Consider the following 17,307-nt stretch of genomic DNA (forward strand, 5'->3'; position numbering starts at 1 on the left):
AGTTACAAAACATACTCTGAGTGAAGAGAAACCCTCTCACTCGGGGGCTTAGCTGCGATCTCGTACTCTCCTAAGTTTCAAAACATACTCCGAGTGAAGAGCAACCCTCTCACTCGAGGGCTTAGCTGCGATCCCGTACTCGCCTAAGTTACAAAACATACTCCGAGTGAAGAGCAACCCTCTCACTTGGGGGCTTAGCTGCGATCCCGTACTCGCCTAAGTTACAAAACATACTCCGAGTGAAGAGCAACCCTCTGACTCGGGGGCTTAGCTATGATCCCGTATTCGCCGAAGTTTCAAAAACCACTCCGAGTGGAGAGCAATCCTCCCACTCGGGGACTTGGCCGCGACCCCATACTCGCCTAAGTTTCAAAATGCTCCGAGTGGAGAGCAATCCTCCCACTCGAGGACTTAGCCGCGACCCCGTACTCGCCTAAGTTTCAAAAACGCTCCGAGTGGAGAGCAACCCTCCCACTCAAGGAGAGAAATCCGCAAGTACAACGAGGTGCACTCTGAGCTGCACCACAAGTACAACGTATGCTCTCGCCTAAGTGACAAATCTACTCCGAGTGGAGAGCGATCCTCCCACTCGGGGGCTTAGTCGCGAACCAGCTTTGCCTAAGTTAAAAAATCCAAGCACATTGGAGGTAAGAAAACTACATTCAGATAAAACAACCAAGTTCGGATAAATCCAGCAAGGTTCAGAACCACAAGCAAAAGTACTCGGGCGTCAGGCCCGAAAGAGTTTAACGGTTACATGATCACTCGGCATTCCGAGGCAAATGTATTCAAATCATCAAGTTTTTCACTCGGCAGGAGGAGGCCTAGCTGGCTCGACAAAGGTGTCCAAGTCAATACCATCGGCGATTCGAGTGGCTGCATCAATGAAAGTCTCCATAAAGCTTTTAAACTGGAGCTTATTTGTGTTAGCCACCGGAGTGCCTTCAGCTTGTCTTCCCTAGCCTCATTGCAGTGGACTCGAACGAGTGATAAGGCCACATCGGCTCCACGGCGAGCAGTAGATTTCTTCCATGCTTGCACTCGGTCGAGGATTTCATTGAGTCGTGTCATCAGCGACTTGAGGTCATTCTGAAGCACATCTTCTGGCCATAGTTCCTTGTCTATCAGTGATGGTGCAACCTTCAGTCGAGCGCTATAGTCCAAGACGCTGGCAAGGCGAGATTCCAGTCGCATCATGTTCATGGTAGCTTCATCCTTGACAGGAGAGTTGATGGGGTCCAATCCCGTTTCGATCCGCCCGGTTTCTTCCTCGAAATTCCGGCAGAACTCTACACGGAGAGAAAGGTAATGAATTGGCAGCAACATTGTGAAAAAGTTTCTTGAATTCAGTCGGATGAGGAAAAGTACCTTTGAGCATGAGGAACATCTTCTTGGCAAGGCCCCCCAGGTAGACCTCCAACTCATCCCTCTTCCGAGTGAGTGCCTCCACTTTGTCAGCCAAGACCACCTTCTCCTCCTTTAGCTGCGTAGCTTCTTTCTTCGCCTCGTCAACGTCGGTCTTCAGTTTTGGCATTCTCCTCCTCCAATTTGCCGACTGAAGCTAGCTTCCTATCAGCTAGTTTAGTCTTCTCATGCGCCGTCTATTGCGCCCCTGCAAGATCAATGTCCTTCTGCTCCAAGGCCTGCTTCATTTTGTCTAAAGAAATAACATTCCTCAGACGATCTTGGAGTGGATGGTTTTCACTAAGAACATCTGTTTGAGTGGAATCACTGAGCTCAAAGGATGGGAAAGACGAAATAACAAAGCATAGAGTCAATAGGTGATTACCTCCCATGGCCACCACCTCATCCTGTGCAGTCTTTAGATTCTTCCTGGCAAGCTCCAGGTCAAGCTGGAGTTGGATCTTTTCCTTCTCCAGAGCAGCATACTGAGTACCAAGCTCACAAGATTTCTGCAACCAACGAAAAAGACAAATCAGTCGACAGCAAGAAAAACCCTTTTCTTCCGAGTGAAGAAGAGCAAGTTCAGGCTGCTATTGATTAAAGAGTTCTAAGACCACCGCCGAATCAAACATTCAACAGCGGTCTCGGGGACTACACCCAGTGCGTGCACTTAGCGTGCCCCACTGGTTCGATTTCCCACTAGTTGTGGCCTGCCCAGGCTGAGTGGAAGAAGCAAAAAAAAAGAAGCATCATCATTTGCTCTCAGACCACTGCCAACTTCCCACAGTCGATAGTGGTCTCGGGGACTACACCCAGTGGGTGCACTCAGCGTGCCCCCACTGGACCAGTTCCCACTCGGCGCGACCTGTCCAGACCGAGTGGAAGAGCTACACAGCTAAAAGAGAAAACACCCACTAGGTGTACAAATACAAGGTTCAGACCCATGATAGATGCACATTAAAGGTTCCAAAACGCTCATCCACGGACATCTTACGAACAATAAAGCAACAGTTTTTAGCTAGCATATCCTAACAGGGCAAAAGTTAAGCTGAAAGGTGGAAATCAACTTAGAATCCCACTTACTTGGACGTTGGTTTGAAGGGCAGAACTGGCGTCATAAGCAGCCTAGCTATTCTCATACACCGCCTTCATCCTCTCCATCATCAAGCCTGCCTAGATCATGGCCTCCTTGGCAGCTCCAGTTTGGTCCTTCGGGACGTGATGAAGACCGAGTCCAATCAACTCAGGGGTTGAGGACGAAGTTGGAGGAATCAAAGTTTGAGACTGCCCAGTCGGACCTGACGCCTGAATAGTCGACACTGGAGGCTGACCAGTCGACAGAGGAACAACAAAAGAAATAGCAGCACGAGATGAGTCACCAAGTCCTTGAACGACAGGCTCAAACTGTGAGAGAGGCGTTCGATTGGAAGGCACCCTATTGCTCAAAGCCCTGCCTCTTCTTCCTCCACTCCTCGGAGGTTCATCCTCATCGTCAGCGTCTGGAAGCTAGATAACGTCTATCGGCACTGCAAACACTCGACAAGCGATAGTTCAGTCGACCTCCAAAATAGTCAGTAACATGGGAACATGTTTGCAGTTTTGTACCTTCTCGAGAAGTGGCCCCGTCTGCAATTTCCGCATCAGCCCGTTCTTTGTCGATATCCATGGACATTGCAGAAGTAGCAGCTCTGGAAATCCCAAATCTCACTCGGTCAAACAAGTGAAGAAGTCCGCAGTGGCGATGAGAGACAAGGGAAACAAATACTTACGTTGAAGCAACAGGCACGGTCACCTTGATCCTGGGCAGGGCCTTCCGAGGCTTGGGTGGAGCGACTTTGGCCTGCTTCACGGCCTTCTCTGACGGATCTGGAGTTGACGTTCGAGTGCACTTCGAAATCTTCGTGCTCGACGTGACTGCCTTGCTGCGTCCACCCGCAGGGTCTTGTGATTGCTTGGAGCATTGTTCAGAGCGAGGCGGTGAGTCGACTTCTTCACTACTGTCAGAGTCCTCACTGTCATCCTCGCTGTCATCTGCATATTCGACATCAGCGCTTCCACCGTCACTCTCTACTCCTTCTTGGTGCTGATCACCGTTCGGCATTGAGAACATTTTGGTGAAGACCTACAAGAAACAAGTTACAAGCATCCGTCGGATTCCAAGGTCACTGCATATTGAACAAGATGTAAACACTCGATGGACATGCCTAACCTCTCCTGGAGAGTTCTGGGCGTCAAATGGCTGGATCCTCTTGGCTTTGTGAGGGTTGTCCTTGTTACTCGTGATGCTCCGAAGCCACCGAGCCACCATCTCCTTGCCGACCTCCTCCGGGTGAGTCCGAGCGGTGTCTTCTGGGCCCGAATACATCCATGTTGGGTGGTCGCGGGCTTGTAGGGGCTGGATGCATCGACTGAGGAACACCTCAAGAAGATCCATGCCAGTTACTCCACCCCGGACCAAAGCAACAACCGCATCGACCAAAATCGCTACTTCGCCCCCGCAGAAACTACCAACGAAGGAAGATTTTGGGGCCTCTCTAGGGTGAAAGGAGGAAGACCAGTCGACTGACCAGGAGTCGGGATATCCTTACAATAGAACCAAGTCGACTGCCACCCCCTGACTTATTCCGGAAAGGTCATGGGAGGAAATGTGCTCCTACCTCTCATCTGGATCCCTAACCCCCCCACACATCTGGATAACATGCGTCTTCTCATCAGTCGGATGAGTTTTTTTCACCGACTGAGATCGGCAAGTGAAAATGTGTTTGAACAAACCCCGGCACGGATGACACCCCAGAAAGTTTTTGCACATGGAAACAAAGGCGGCAAGATAAGCAATGGTGTTGGGGGGGAATGATGGATCTGGGCTCCGAAGAAGTTCATGAAAGCTCGAAAGAATGGATGGGGAGGCAGGGAAAAACCTCGATCAACACGCGTTGTAAGGAGAACGCACTCACCCTCCTGGGGCTGAGGCTCGTGCTCCCCCTTCGGCAATCTCCAAGATCCCTCCATAATCAGGCCGTCGGTGGCGAGATTCATTAGATCTTCCTCCGTGATGGTGGAGGGGATCCAATCTCCCTGGATCCAACCAGGTGGACGATTGGACCGCGTCGTCGACCCCCTCGCTGTTTTCTTGCCCTTCGCCATGGCCTTCTTCGCGCGCTCCAGGGCCGTAGTACTGTCCTTCACCATGGCGGCGGAGCTCGAGAGAGATGGGTGAAGGGGAAGCGCTGGAGGAGACGAGGCGGAGAATCAGAAAGAAGGAAATGCGAATAGAGTGCACAATGCAACGCCTCGGCAGCCATGCTTTTTATGGCTCCACTTCCGAGTGGCTGACTGGTGGACCCATGTAATCCCGGCGCATCCTGTAACATGCGCTGGCCTGATACGTGGCGAAAAAGGGGCGTGAAGATCGAGGAGTACTTATCTGTCTACCCCGCTTACCGCGCCGCGTCCCGTCCCGCACGCTTCTCCAAATTTCAAATCCCACAAGATCCGGAAACCGCAGAGCAGTCAATAACACCAGAGACATGCATTCCAATCTACTCGAAGATATTCGGCATAGTTCACTCGGAAATTTCATGTGTAAGAATTGATCAAGGCGACTGATGAAGAGTTAAAGTACCAGCATGTTCCCGGACCCCTGAGGAAATGTCTCCAGAGCATTGAATCAAGTCGGAACCAACTTCAACCCTTCTTCACTTGGTCCTCAATCCATTCGGGGGCTAATGATGATGAAATGTACCTAGGGTAGGGTCTTAGGCCTGACCTAGACACCCTACCCAAGGACACTGCCCTTGAGTCAAAGTCTTACAAAGTATAACAGAAGATACCGACTGAAACGCTCCTGAAGTGCAATCCGCTCGACGGAAGATTCCACTCGGATATCCCAATTCCACTCAACCATACAAAAGACTCACTCGGAGTACAGAAGGCCTAAAGTCACCTAGGATGGTAACGGTCAGGCATTCACTTCGCTGCCATAAAGATCATTAATAGCAGGCGTTACCAGTAACGTTCTAGTCATAACTCACATTGAACCCTGTGCAACTGAGGCTGCAAGCGGCCTGGTGCACTCTATATAAGCCACCCCCTCCTCTGGCACAAGGGTTCGCACCCCCTATAATTTCACTCCAAAGCTTATGGAGGACATCATGCGGGAGACAAAACTGCTCACAAGGTATTGCAATTGGGGTTTTATTGGCCTACTCTGTTCAAGGATGCTCGTAAGTTTGTCTTATCTTGTGATGAATGTCAAAGAATAGGTAATATCGACAAGCATCAAGAAATGCCTATGAATTATTCACTTGCTGTTGAACCATTTGATGTTTGGGGATTTCATTATATGGGACCTTTTCCTTCCTCTAATGGGTATACTCATATTTTGATTGCTGTTGATTATGTTACTAAGTGGGTAGAAGCTGTTCCAACTAGTAGTGCTGATCACAACACCTCTATTAAAATTCTTAAGGAAGTTATTTTCCCAAGGTTTGGAGTCCCTAGATATTTAATGATTAATGATGGTTCACACTTTATTCATGGTGCTTTCCATAAAATGCTTGCCAAGTATGATGTTAACCATAGAATTGCATCACCCTATCATCCTTAGTCTAGTGGTCAAGTTGAACTTAGCAATAGAGAAATAAAATTAATTTTGCAAAAGACTTTTAATAGGTCCTGAAAGAATTGGTCGAAGAAATTAGATGATGCACTTTGGGCTTATATAACAGCTTATAAAAATCCTATGGGTATGTCTCCTTATAAAATGGTTTATGGAAAAGCTTGTCATTTGGCTCTTGAGTTAGAACATAAAGCTTATTGGGCAATTAAAGAACTCAACTATGATTTCAAACTTGCTGGTGAAAAGAGGTTATTTGATATTAGCTCATTAGATGAATGGAGAACCCAAGCTTATGAAAATGCCAAGTTATTTAAAGAAAAAGTTAAAAGATGGCATGATAAAAGAATCCAAAAGCATGAGTTCAAAGTTGGAGAATATGTTCTTTTGTACAACTCACATTTCAGATTCTTTGCAGGAAAACTCCTCTCCAAATGGGAAGGACCCTATGTTATCGAGGAGGTTTATCGGTCTGGAGCTATCAAAATAAATAATGCCGACGGTACTAACCCGAAGGTTCTTAATGGGCAACGAATAAAACATTATATCTCACGTACGCCCATTAATGTTGAAAGCAATATTATCCAAACTATGAAACCAGAAGAACACATAAAAGAAACCTTCCGGAACACTCCAGAATCGTGAAAAAGAGGAGGTACGTGATACGGTAAGTAAACGGACTCCGAAAAATCTGCAAAAATATTTTCTCTCTGTTTTGGAATATAATAAAAAATAGGAAAATAAGAAACAACTAGGAAGGTCACCCTGGTGGGCATTGGGTTGTGCCCACCTCGGGTACCTTCCGGACTCTATTTTTCTTCCGTTTGCTTGTTTCCCAAGATAAAAAATCTTTATATACCCCCCGAACCTATTGACCACCGCATCGTGGAGAAATCTCGTGTTTTCTTTTCCTTGCTGTTTTCTGACAGATCCCATCTACCATGGTCGCTTCACTCCCATGCAAGGACAAGTTCTTCGAGAACGTCATCAACCCATATTTGTGGGAGGTGATGCAGCACCCTCAGGCTATCCAGATGCATGAGGGGGTGCTTCACATCTGCGATGTGCAATGTCCCAAAGGGACGGGGACCGTGGAGGCCAGGCTTGAAGCTATGGAGCAGGAGGTCTTCCGTGCAAGGGGATGGTGGAACGTGGACTAATGCCAATCACCTCATGATCGCGGACTTTACCCGTGATCTCAAGGTGGATGGCAAGTCCATGAAGGACATTGTCTTCACCTTCAACGAGCAAATCAACTTCCTCCAAAGCCAGATCTACGATCTCCAAAAACAAGTCTTTGAATATGAGGCGAGGTTTAAAGGTATGAGTTTGGCTGCCAGTTGTAGGACCCGTGAAACTCACTCCTCATCTTATGATGGTGAGCCTCTGCCATGGAAACCCGAGGACAAGATCTCTGCTTCAACACCACCACCACCTTCTTCTTCACCGCCAAAGGAAAATTGAGTATCCGGTATCGGCACTCCCCTTGGCTTACGCCAAGCTTGGGGGAGGTGCCCCGGTATCGTATCACCTCCACTATCTTTTGCCTTTACTTATCTTAGTTCGATCCATAGTTATATTTTGCTTTAGATGAATAAAAGTTTAGTTCAATCCTTTCTTTTTGAGAGTCTGCTTAGTGATCTATCTTTGTAATCGTGTGCGAGATATATAATAAAGTTTAGTTTGAGTTTTGCTTTCTTTACTTTCATGTTTCAATAAAAAGAAAGGGAATAAATGAAAAAGATCATATGCTAATTTTATGGTAGGTAACAACATCACATAAGGAAAAGTATAAGTACGAAATTTTATTAGAGATTGACAAACATAGCATTGGTCAATGATGCAATTCATGAAAGAATTATTATCGGAAGAGAAGATTCACATGCAAATACACTATCTTGGAAATCTTTTGTGATTGTGAGCCCCCATAAAAATATTATATGCCAAAATTGTTGACGTTGGACAAGGAAGACAACGTAATGGTTTATGTTTGTTCATATTCACATAGAAGTTATATTGTCATAGATCCTTCAACATGTGGTGCTTGACCCCCATCTTTGCTAGTCAAAAATTCTGCACCAAGTAGAGATACTACTTGTGCATCCAAAAACCCTTAAACCAAAATCTTATTTTAAGGAGTCCACCATACCTACCTAAGGATTGAGTAAGATCCTTCAAGCAAGTTTTCATCGATGCAATAAGGCAATAAAAATTGCTTCTAAAAGTGTTAGATCATTTAGTGTAAGAGAAAATTGAGTGTTGTATGAACTTGTGATGGCAAAGGATAAAAGTGACAGACTGCATAATAAAGGTTGCTATCATAAGGGGCAATATAACATGAAATTCTTTTGCACTAAGGGATTGAGCATGCAAACGAAAAGCGCATGGCAACCTCTGCTTCCCTCTGCGAAGGGCCTACCTTTAACTTTTATGTATTTACTTTCATGCAAGAGTCAAAGTTTTTCTCTCTATTCCTTTTTTTATTTTCTCTTTTGGCAAGCATCATGTGGTGAGGAAAGATCTGGGCACATATATCCAGTTGGATCTGGGTAGCATGAGTTATTATTGTTGACATCACCCTTGAGGTGAGTATGTTGGGAGGCGAAACTATAAGCCCCTATCTTTCTATGTGTTCGGTTGAAACGTTTTACTCATGTGTCTGTGGTGAGTGTTAGCAATCATACAAGACTATAAGATGGTTGAGTATGTGGACTTGCCTAACGGCTTCGATACGTGACCCTTCCCGAAAAGATGATGTATTGTAGTTGCAAAGTTGACTGGGAACACAGTTTGTTGGTTTCCAATAGAGTTTATGCTTTATACTTCGATGTTGTGATGAATTATTACTTATTCATGAGAAGTCTATGATAAAAGTTTTATGTCTAAGTTTGGTGTTGTTATAATAATTTACATGATGCTTCTATGTCCATATTTTGTTTTTATCGACACCCCTCTCTCTAAGCATGTGGACATGTTTTTCGAATTCGGTTTTCGCTTGAGGACAAGCGTGGTCTAAGCTTGGGGGAGTTGATACGTCCATTTTGCATCATGTTTACTACTGTTATTTATGATGTTTTCATGCATAATAATGCTTTTGGAGTAATTCTAATGCCTTTTCTCTCATAATATGCAAGGTACACACAAAGAGGGAGAATTCCGGCAGCTGGAAATCTGGACCTGGAAAAGCTACACCAGGCCACCTATTCTGCACAACTCCAAATGGGCTGAAACTTCATGAGGAATTTTTATGGAATAAATAAGAAATACTGGAGCAAATAACCACTGGAGGGGGCCACCTGGTGAGCACAAGACACCAGGGCGCGCCTGGCCCCCAGGCGCGCCCTGGTGGGTTGTGCTCAGCCCAGCCCACCTCTGGTGCCCATCTTCTGGTATATAATTCATTTTAACCTAGAAAAAAAATAGGAGGAGGACTTCCGGGACGGAGCGCCGCCGTCTCGAGGTGGAACTTGGGCAGGAGTACTTTTGCCCTCCGGCGGAGCGATTCCGCCAGGGGAACTTCCCTCCCGAAGGGGGAAATCATCGTCATCATCATCACCAACAACTCTCCCATCTTGGGGATGGAAATCTCCATCAACATCTTTAACAGCACCATCTCGTCTCAAAACCTAGTTCATCTCTTGTGTTCCATCTTTGTACCGGAACTATAGATTGGTGCTTGTGGGTGACTAGTAGTGTCGATTACATCTTGTGGTTGATTACTATATGGTTTATTTGGTGGAAGATTATATGTTCAAATCCAATATGCTATTTAATACCCCTCTGATCTTGAGCATGATTATCATTTGTGAGTAGTTACTTTTGTTCTTGAGGTCACGGGAGAAATCATGTTGCAAGTAATCATGTGAACTTGATATGTGTTCGATATTTTTGATAGTATGCATGTTGTGATTCCCTTAGTGGTGTCATGTGAATGTCGACTACATCACACTTCACCATATTTGGGCCTAAGGGAATGCATTGTGGAGTAGTAATTAGATGATGGGTTGCGAGAGTGACAGAAGCTTAAACCCTAGTTTATGCGCTATTCCGCAAGGGACCGATTGGATCCAAAAGTTTAATGATAGGGTTAGAATTTTTTCTTAATACTTTTCTCGTAGTTGCGGATGCTTGCGAGGGGGTTAATCATAAGTAGGAGGTTTGTTCAAGTAAGAATATCACCTAAGCACCAATCCACCCACATATCAAATTATCCAAGTAGCGAACACGAATCGAACGAACATGATGAAAGTGACTAGATGAAATGCCCGTGTACCCTCAAGAACGCTTTGCCTATTATAAGAGACCATTTTGGCCTGTCCTTTGCCTCAAAAGGATTGGGCTACCTTTCTGCACTTTTGTTACTATTACCGTTGCTTGCTCGTTACAAATTATCTTGCTATCAAACTACTCTGTTACTTACAATTTTAGCACTTGCAGACATTACCTTGTTGAAAACCACTGATCGAAAAGGCTACAATTGATCCCATATACTTGTGGATCATCCACCCCATGAGCACCTCACATAACATCTCACTATAAAAAAGACACATCCGTGACATTATGGCCCAAACGAAAACTTTTTCTATCATGCTTATGACACTTCTATGACGGTAATTGTGACAAAAACACGTATAATCATATATGTGGTGTGCTCCTACTTCTATGACAAAATATCATGACAGAAAATGGACTTTCCGTCTTGGGCGGGCCGGAGACGCACCTGCATGATATTCTTTGGGCCGTCCATGATGAAAAAAAATCATGGTAGAAGCAAGGGCGAGGAAAATATCAGGGAGTTCCCAGTTACGGTGGGTGGTCGGGGTCGAGCGATGCACCATGGTTTGCATGTTTCTCTCGTACGTGCTTGTGTGCGAGGCGTTGGCTAACTGAACCCGAGTGAGGTGTTCGCTTACTAAACCCGAGTCATTGGACTAGCTACGTTACTAAACCCGAGTGATTCATCCCTTAGCTCTTAACTGAACCCGAGTGATCAATTCAGTGTTGACTGAACCAGAGCGATTCCTTCGCTGCTGCTGCTAACTGAACCCGCACGATCGATCGTTGCTGCTGCTTACTGAAGCTGATTGAGCCCCAGTGCGAGATTTAGCCAGCCAGTGTTGGGGTGCGTCTCGATGAACAGTGATCATTGCTACCATGCGCGCTGTGTACGCAGAACGTGTCGGGACATGGTGAGTCGAGCCGGTTGGTTGGTTGTGGATGAACAGTTCCCGGTGGGGGTTGGATGAATAGGACCCCGTGGTAGTAGGCCATTGCCGCTGGATGCACAGGACCCCGAGAAGGCCGCCACATCCCAGCCGGTTGGGGGTGGATGAACAGGACCCCCGTGGAGGCTGGATGAACAGTACCTGGTGGAGGCAGGAGGAAGTCATGGTGGATGAACAGTAGCAGGTAGAGGCTGGAGGAAGTCGATGGTGGATGAACAGTAGTTTGTAGAGGTTGGAGCGAGGTAGCCGACGGTGGATGAACAATAGATCGTGGAGTCCCGTTTTGTGGTACGTGATACGTCTCCAACGTATCTACAATTTTCGATTGTTCCATGCTATTATATTACCCGTTTTGGATGTTTTATATGCATTAATATGCTATTTATATTATTTTTGGGACTAACCTATTAACCTAGAGCCCAGTGCCAGTTTTTCTGTTTTCCTTGTTTTTGAGTTTCGTAGAAAAGGAATACCAAATAGAGTCCAAACGGAATAAAACCTTCGCGATGATTTTTCTTGGACCAGAAGACAACAAGAAGACTTGGAGATGAAGTCGGAGGAGCCACGAGGCGGCCACAAGGACGGAGGGTGCGCTCCCACCCTTGTGGGCCCCTTGTGCACCTCCTGACCTAGTTTCTTCGCCTATATATTCCCATATATCCCCAAACCACCAGAGGCATCCATGAAAACACTTCTCCACCGCCGCAACCTTCTGTACCCGTGAGATCCCATCTAGGGACCTTTTCCAGCACCCTGCCGGAGGGGGATTCGATCACGGAGGCTTCTACATCAACACCATTGCCCTTCCGATGAAGCATGAGTAGTTTACCACTGACCTACGGGTCCATAGCTAGTAGCTAGATGTCTTCTTCTCTCTCTTTGATTCTCAATACCATGTTCTCCTCGATGTTCTTGGAGATCTATTCAATGTAATACTTTTCGCGGTGTGTTTTCCGAGATCCGATGAATTGTGGATTTATGATCAGCTTATCTATGAATATTATTTGAATCTCCTCTGGATACTTTTATGCATGATTTGATATCTTTGTAATTCTCTTCGAACTATCGGTTTGGTTTGGCCAACTAGATTGGTTTTTCTTGCAATGGGAGAAGTGCTTAGCTTTGGGTTCAATCTTGCGGTGTCCTTTCCCAGTGACAGTAGGGGGCAGCAAGGCACGTATTGTATTGTTGCCATCGAGGATAAAATTATGGGGTTTTCATCATATTGCTTGAGTTAATTCCTCTACATCATGTCATCTTGCTTAATGTGTTACTCCGTTCTTTATGAACTTAAAACTCTAGATGCATGCTGGATAGCGGTCGATGTGTGGAGTAATAGTAGTAGATGCAAAATCGTTTTGGTCTACTTGACACGGACCTAATGCCTATATTCATGATCATTGCCTTCGATATCGTCATAACTTTGCGCTTTTCTATCAATTGATCGACAGTAATTTGTTCACCCACTGTATTATTTACTATCTTGAGAGAAGCCTCTAGTGAAACCTATGGCCCCGGGTCTATTTTCCATCATATAAGTTTCCGATCTACAATATTAGTTTCCTATTTACTCTTTTTGCAATCTTTTACTTTTCGATCTATAAACCGAAATACCAAAAATATTTACTTTACTGTTTATCTATCTCTATCAGATCTCACTTTTGCAAGTAACCGTGAAGGGATTGACAACCCCTTTATCGCGTTGGGTGCAAGTTGTTTGATTGTTTGTGCAGGTATTCGGTGACTTGTGCGTTGTCTCCTACTGGATTGATACCTTGGTTCTCAAACTGAGGGAAATACTTATCTCTACTTTGCTACATCACCCTTTCCTCTTCAAGGGAAAACCCAACGCAAGCTCAAGAAGTAGCAGTATGCCACACCCCTCCCGATGAACAGGACCCTGTTTCGACCGTAGGCGGTTGGAGAGAAGTCTGTTTCCTCCATTTGTGATATGCCAGACCTGTCCCGATGAACAGGATCCCGTTTCGACCGTAGGCGGTCGAACAGAAGGCCGTTTCCTCCGTTCTGTTGTACACCATACCCCGTTTCGGCTGTTTCGTCCAAGCGGGTTGGCTCTCATTGAACAGGATGCATTCCGACCCAGTCGGTTGCCTCCCTATGAACACGACGCTGTTCTCCATTCCGACCCAGCCGGTTGGCTGTCGATGAACAAGACAACATCGATGCGTCCGAGACCATGCCCGTATGTACGTATGTGGACGTCTATTTTGCAGCATGGTGTCGTATGTGTACATGATTTAGATGGGACTACCTGAACTACTATCGCTCATTACTCGGCCATGGTTCATTGTGGCAGACAAACCAATTGACCGGTATGTACATATACGTCTGTGACCACAAAGACAACGGTACATATGCTTCGACCTAGTGGGTCCCACCTATCATGGAGGATATGAATGCACTTCCTTGTGTGCCAAGATATAGGTGGTGGGTCCCAGCTATCAGGGGGAGGAATCATTCTTTTTGTGTATAAGAAGGCACTTCCTTGCGTGCGAAGATGTAGCTGGTGGGTCCAGCTATCAGCCTCACCACGTACAGTCCTCTTCTGATGGATGTCGTTCATTGACCATGTTGGCGATGCCGCGCTGAGAGCACCAACATGATGGACGACGGTGGGGCCTAGGAAGGGAATGAACTAGAGTCAAGGAAGACACGACAGTGCTTTCCCACGCGAAAGGGAGTACGAGGGTTGACTGGTTCGACTGCGGTGTGAGGCTGCCGTCGCGGGAAAATAACAGTGTGTGTGGGTGAGTAAAGGGAAGGCCTGGCCAGCGGTGAGAGTAGGGTGGGGCGATGATGCCTGTGCGGCAGCACAACCGGCCACGGGAGGCAGGAGCAGGCGGTACAACTGGCGCTGGTTGGGGCGGCTGGAGTAAGCAGATCAGAGGTTGAAGAAGCAGCACGACAGTTGGATTAACATTAAACGGTCAATTCTGCTAGAATCGTTTCTTGACTAAGTTGACCAAAGCCCTGCATATGCGTCAACTTAGTAGGCCCACAAGTCAGCCTCCAAATCGGGTGGGTCCCAGCTAGCAGCGGGAGGAATCATTTTTCCTGCGCGTAATAAGGAGCCACTTTCTTGCATGCAAAGATGTAGCTGGTGGGTCTGAGCTGTCAGGGGGGAACGTTTTTCCGCGTAATAAGGAGGCACTTCCTTTCATGTGAAGATGTAGCTGGTGGGTCCCACCTATCAGTGGGAGGAATCATTTTTTCTGCATAATAAGGAGGCACTTGCTTGCGTGCGGCCATGGACCATGTGGTTCCCTACTATCAGCCACTCCACGTACATCCCTCTTCCGATGGCTGTCATTTGTTGAATACGTTGACCACGCCGCGTCGAGAGAACCAACACGGTGGATGACAGCGAGGCCTGGGAAGGGAACGACCCGGAGCCGGGGAAGACTCGATAGTGGTTGCCCATGCAGTGGGGAGTATGAGGGTTTACTAGTTCGGCTGCCGCCGCCGGAAAATAACAGGAGATGTGGGTGAGTAGAGGAATGGTCTGGCCAGCGATGGGAGTAGGGTGGGGCGATGAGCCCTGCGTGGTAGCACAGCCGGCCACGAGAGGGCGGGAGCAGGCGGTCCCGCCGGCGCTGGTCTGGGTGGCTGGAACAAGAAGATCAGATATTGAAGAAGTAGCATGGCCATTGGATTAACATCCAGCAATCATTGTTGCTAGAATCATTGGTGGACTAAGTTGACAAAGCCTTGCGTACACGTCAACCTAGTAGACCCATAAGTCAGCCTCCAAATCTGTCGCAAATAACATACAACCCGAAATTTCTAGCCAGATTCAAATTAATTTAAAAATTAAACATACCTTAATTTAAAATCCAATGAAATTTTACCCGCACAAAAACAACGAAATTTAAAATATCAAAATCAGAAAGAAAAAAAGTAATTTGGAACTAATTGCATGTTTGCTATATTTTTTAAACTTACAACCCAATTCTTATTACTTATAGCCCATTTTCTGGGCAAGCCGAATGCATCCCTCCTTGTCTTGAAAGATTTCTGGCCCAGCAGGGCATAGAAAAGCAAGTAGGCCTCCGTTGGGTATTCTGCAAAAAAAATAGCTGGGCTAGGCATTTCCAGAAAGAAAAAACAATCTAGGCTCTTCATGTGGTAAACATATGAAATAAAGTCCTAGGCTAGACGGGCCACAGCTCCCGCACAACCCAGTTGATACCTGCTTCGTCCCAAAAACAAAAAAATATTGCGCGAGCTGCTGGGTCCTAGGTGTCAGCCGCTCCTTGTGTAGTTATCTCATGTATTGACTACGTTGACAGTGGCATGCGACCCAGATGTCAGGAAGCCATCAGGAGGAACCCTTTTTTTTCTTGTAATAAATGAGGCACTTTCTTGCGTACTGCCATGACCCTGGTGGGTCCCTACTGTCATTCTCTCCACGTACAGTCATCTCCTTATTCATCTCGATTGTTGACCATGTTGACAACACCGGAGGGCGGCGCCGTGGCTAGCGAACCAAGGCGGAGGACGACGCTGAGGCCTTGGACGGGAACGAATAGGAGCCGGGGAAGATGCGTCAGAGTTTTAGGGTGTGATGTGGCCACGATGCGTGCGCGGTAGCACAACCAGCCGTGGGAGGCGGGAGCAGGCGGTCCCGCTGATAACCCACAAGTATAGGGGATCACAACAGTTTTCGAGGGTAGAGTATTCAAGCCAAATTTGTTGATTCGACACAAGGGAAGCCAAAGAATATTCTCAAGTATTAGCAGCCGAGTTGTCAATTCAAACACACCTAAAAGACTTAATATCTACAGCAAAGTATTTAGTAGCAAAGTAGTATGGAAGTAACAGTAACGGTGGCAAAAGTAATAGTAGCAATTTTGTAGAAATTGTAACAGCAGCAACGGCAAAGTAACTTAACAAAGATCAATATGTGAAAAGCTCGTAGGCAATGGATAAGTGATGGATAATTATGTCGGATGGCATTCATCATGCAACAGTTATAACCTAGGGTGACAAAGAACTAGCTCCAATTCATCAATATAATGTAGGCATGTATGTCGTATATAGTCATACGTGCTTATGGAAAAGAACTTGCATGACATATTTTGTCCTACCCACCCGTGGCAGCGGGGCCCTAATGGAAATTAAGGGATATTAAGGCCTCCTTTTAATAGAGAAACGGAACAAAGCATTAGCACTTAGTGAATACATGAACTCCTCAAACTACGGTAATCACCGGAAAGAATCCCAATTATTATCACCTTGGGGTATGCGGATCATAACTCGTAATAGGTGTCTACAACTTGCATGATAGTATCAAGAATACAAATGTATTCATGAAAACATAATAGGTTCAGATCTGAAATCATGGCACTCGGGGCCTAGTGACAAGCATTAAGCATAGCAAACTCATAGCAACATCAATCTCAGAACATAGTGGATACTGTCGGCGTTCTGGGAACGGGGGTCCCCAGACTTGCCTGCCTGCGGCCCATGGCGTGGCTATGCTAGCGGGCCTGTATGGCCCATCTTCATCAACAAGGCATTCGAGACCCTCGCGAGGGGCCAAGCCTCACGAGGCGGACGACGCGAGACTTCCATAGGAGCGGCCTCACCAGGCTGCCTCGCGAGGAGCGGAGATATCAAGGCAGGGCAAACCTCACGAGGCTCTCGTGACGTGAGCCATGACGATTGAGATCAGGCGGGCGCCAGGCAGCACTACAAAAAAAAGACACATCCGTGACATTCTGGGCCGAACGAACTTTTTTTTGTCATACATATGACACTTCTATGACGATAATTGTGACAAAACCCGGTATCATCATAGATGTGGTGGGCTCCTACTTCTATGACAAAAAATCATGACAGAAAATGGGCTTTTCGTCCTGGGCGGGCCGGAGACACAGCTGCATGACATTCTTTGGGCCATCCATGACGGAAAAAACCATGGTAGAAGCGAGGGGGAGGAAAATTTCGGGGAGTTCCTGGTTATGGTGGGAGGTCGGGGGCCGAGCGATGCGCGTTTCTCTCGTACACGTACGCGCGTGTGTGCGAGGCGTTGGCTCTAAC

The sequence above is a fragment of the Triticum aestivum genome, chromosome 5D, assembly GCF_018294505.1.
Source record: "Triticum aestivum cultivar Chinese Spring chromosome 5D, IWGSC CS RefSeq v2.1, whole genome shotgun sequence".
NCBI classification, from domain to species: domain Eukaryota; kingdom Viridiplantae; phylum Streptophyta; class Magnoliopsida; order Poales; family Poaceae; genus Triticum; species Triticum aestivum.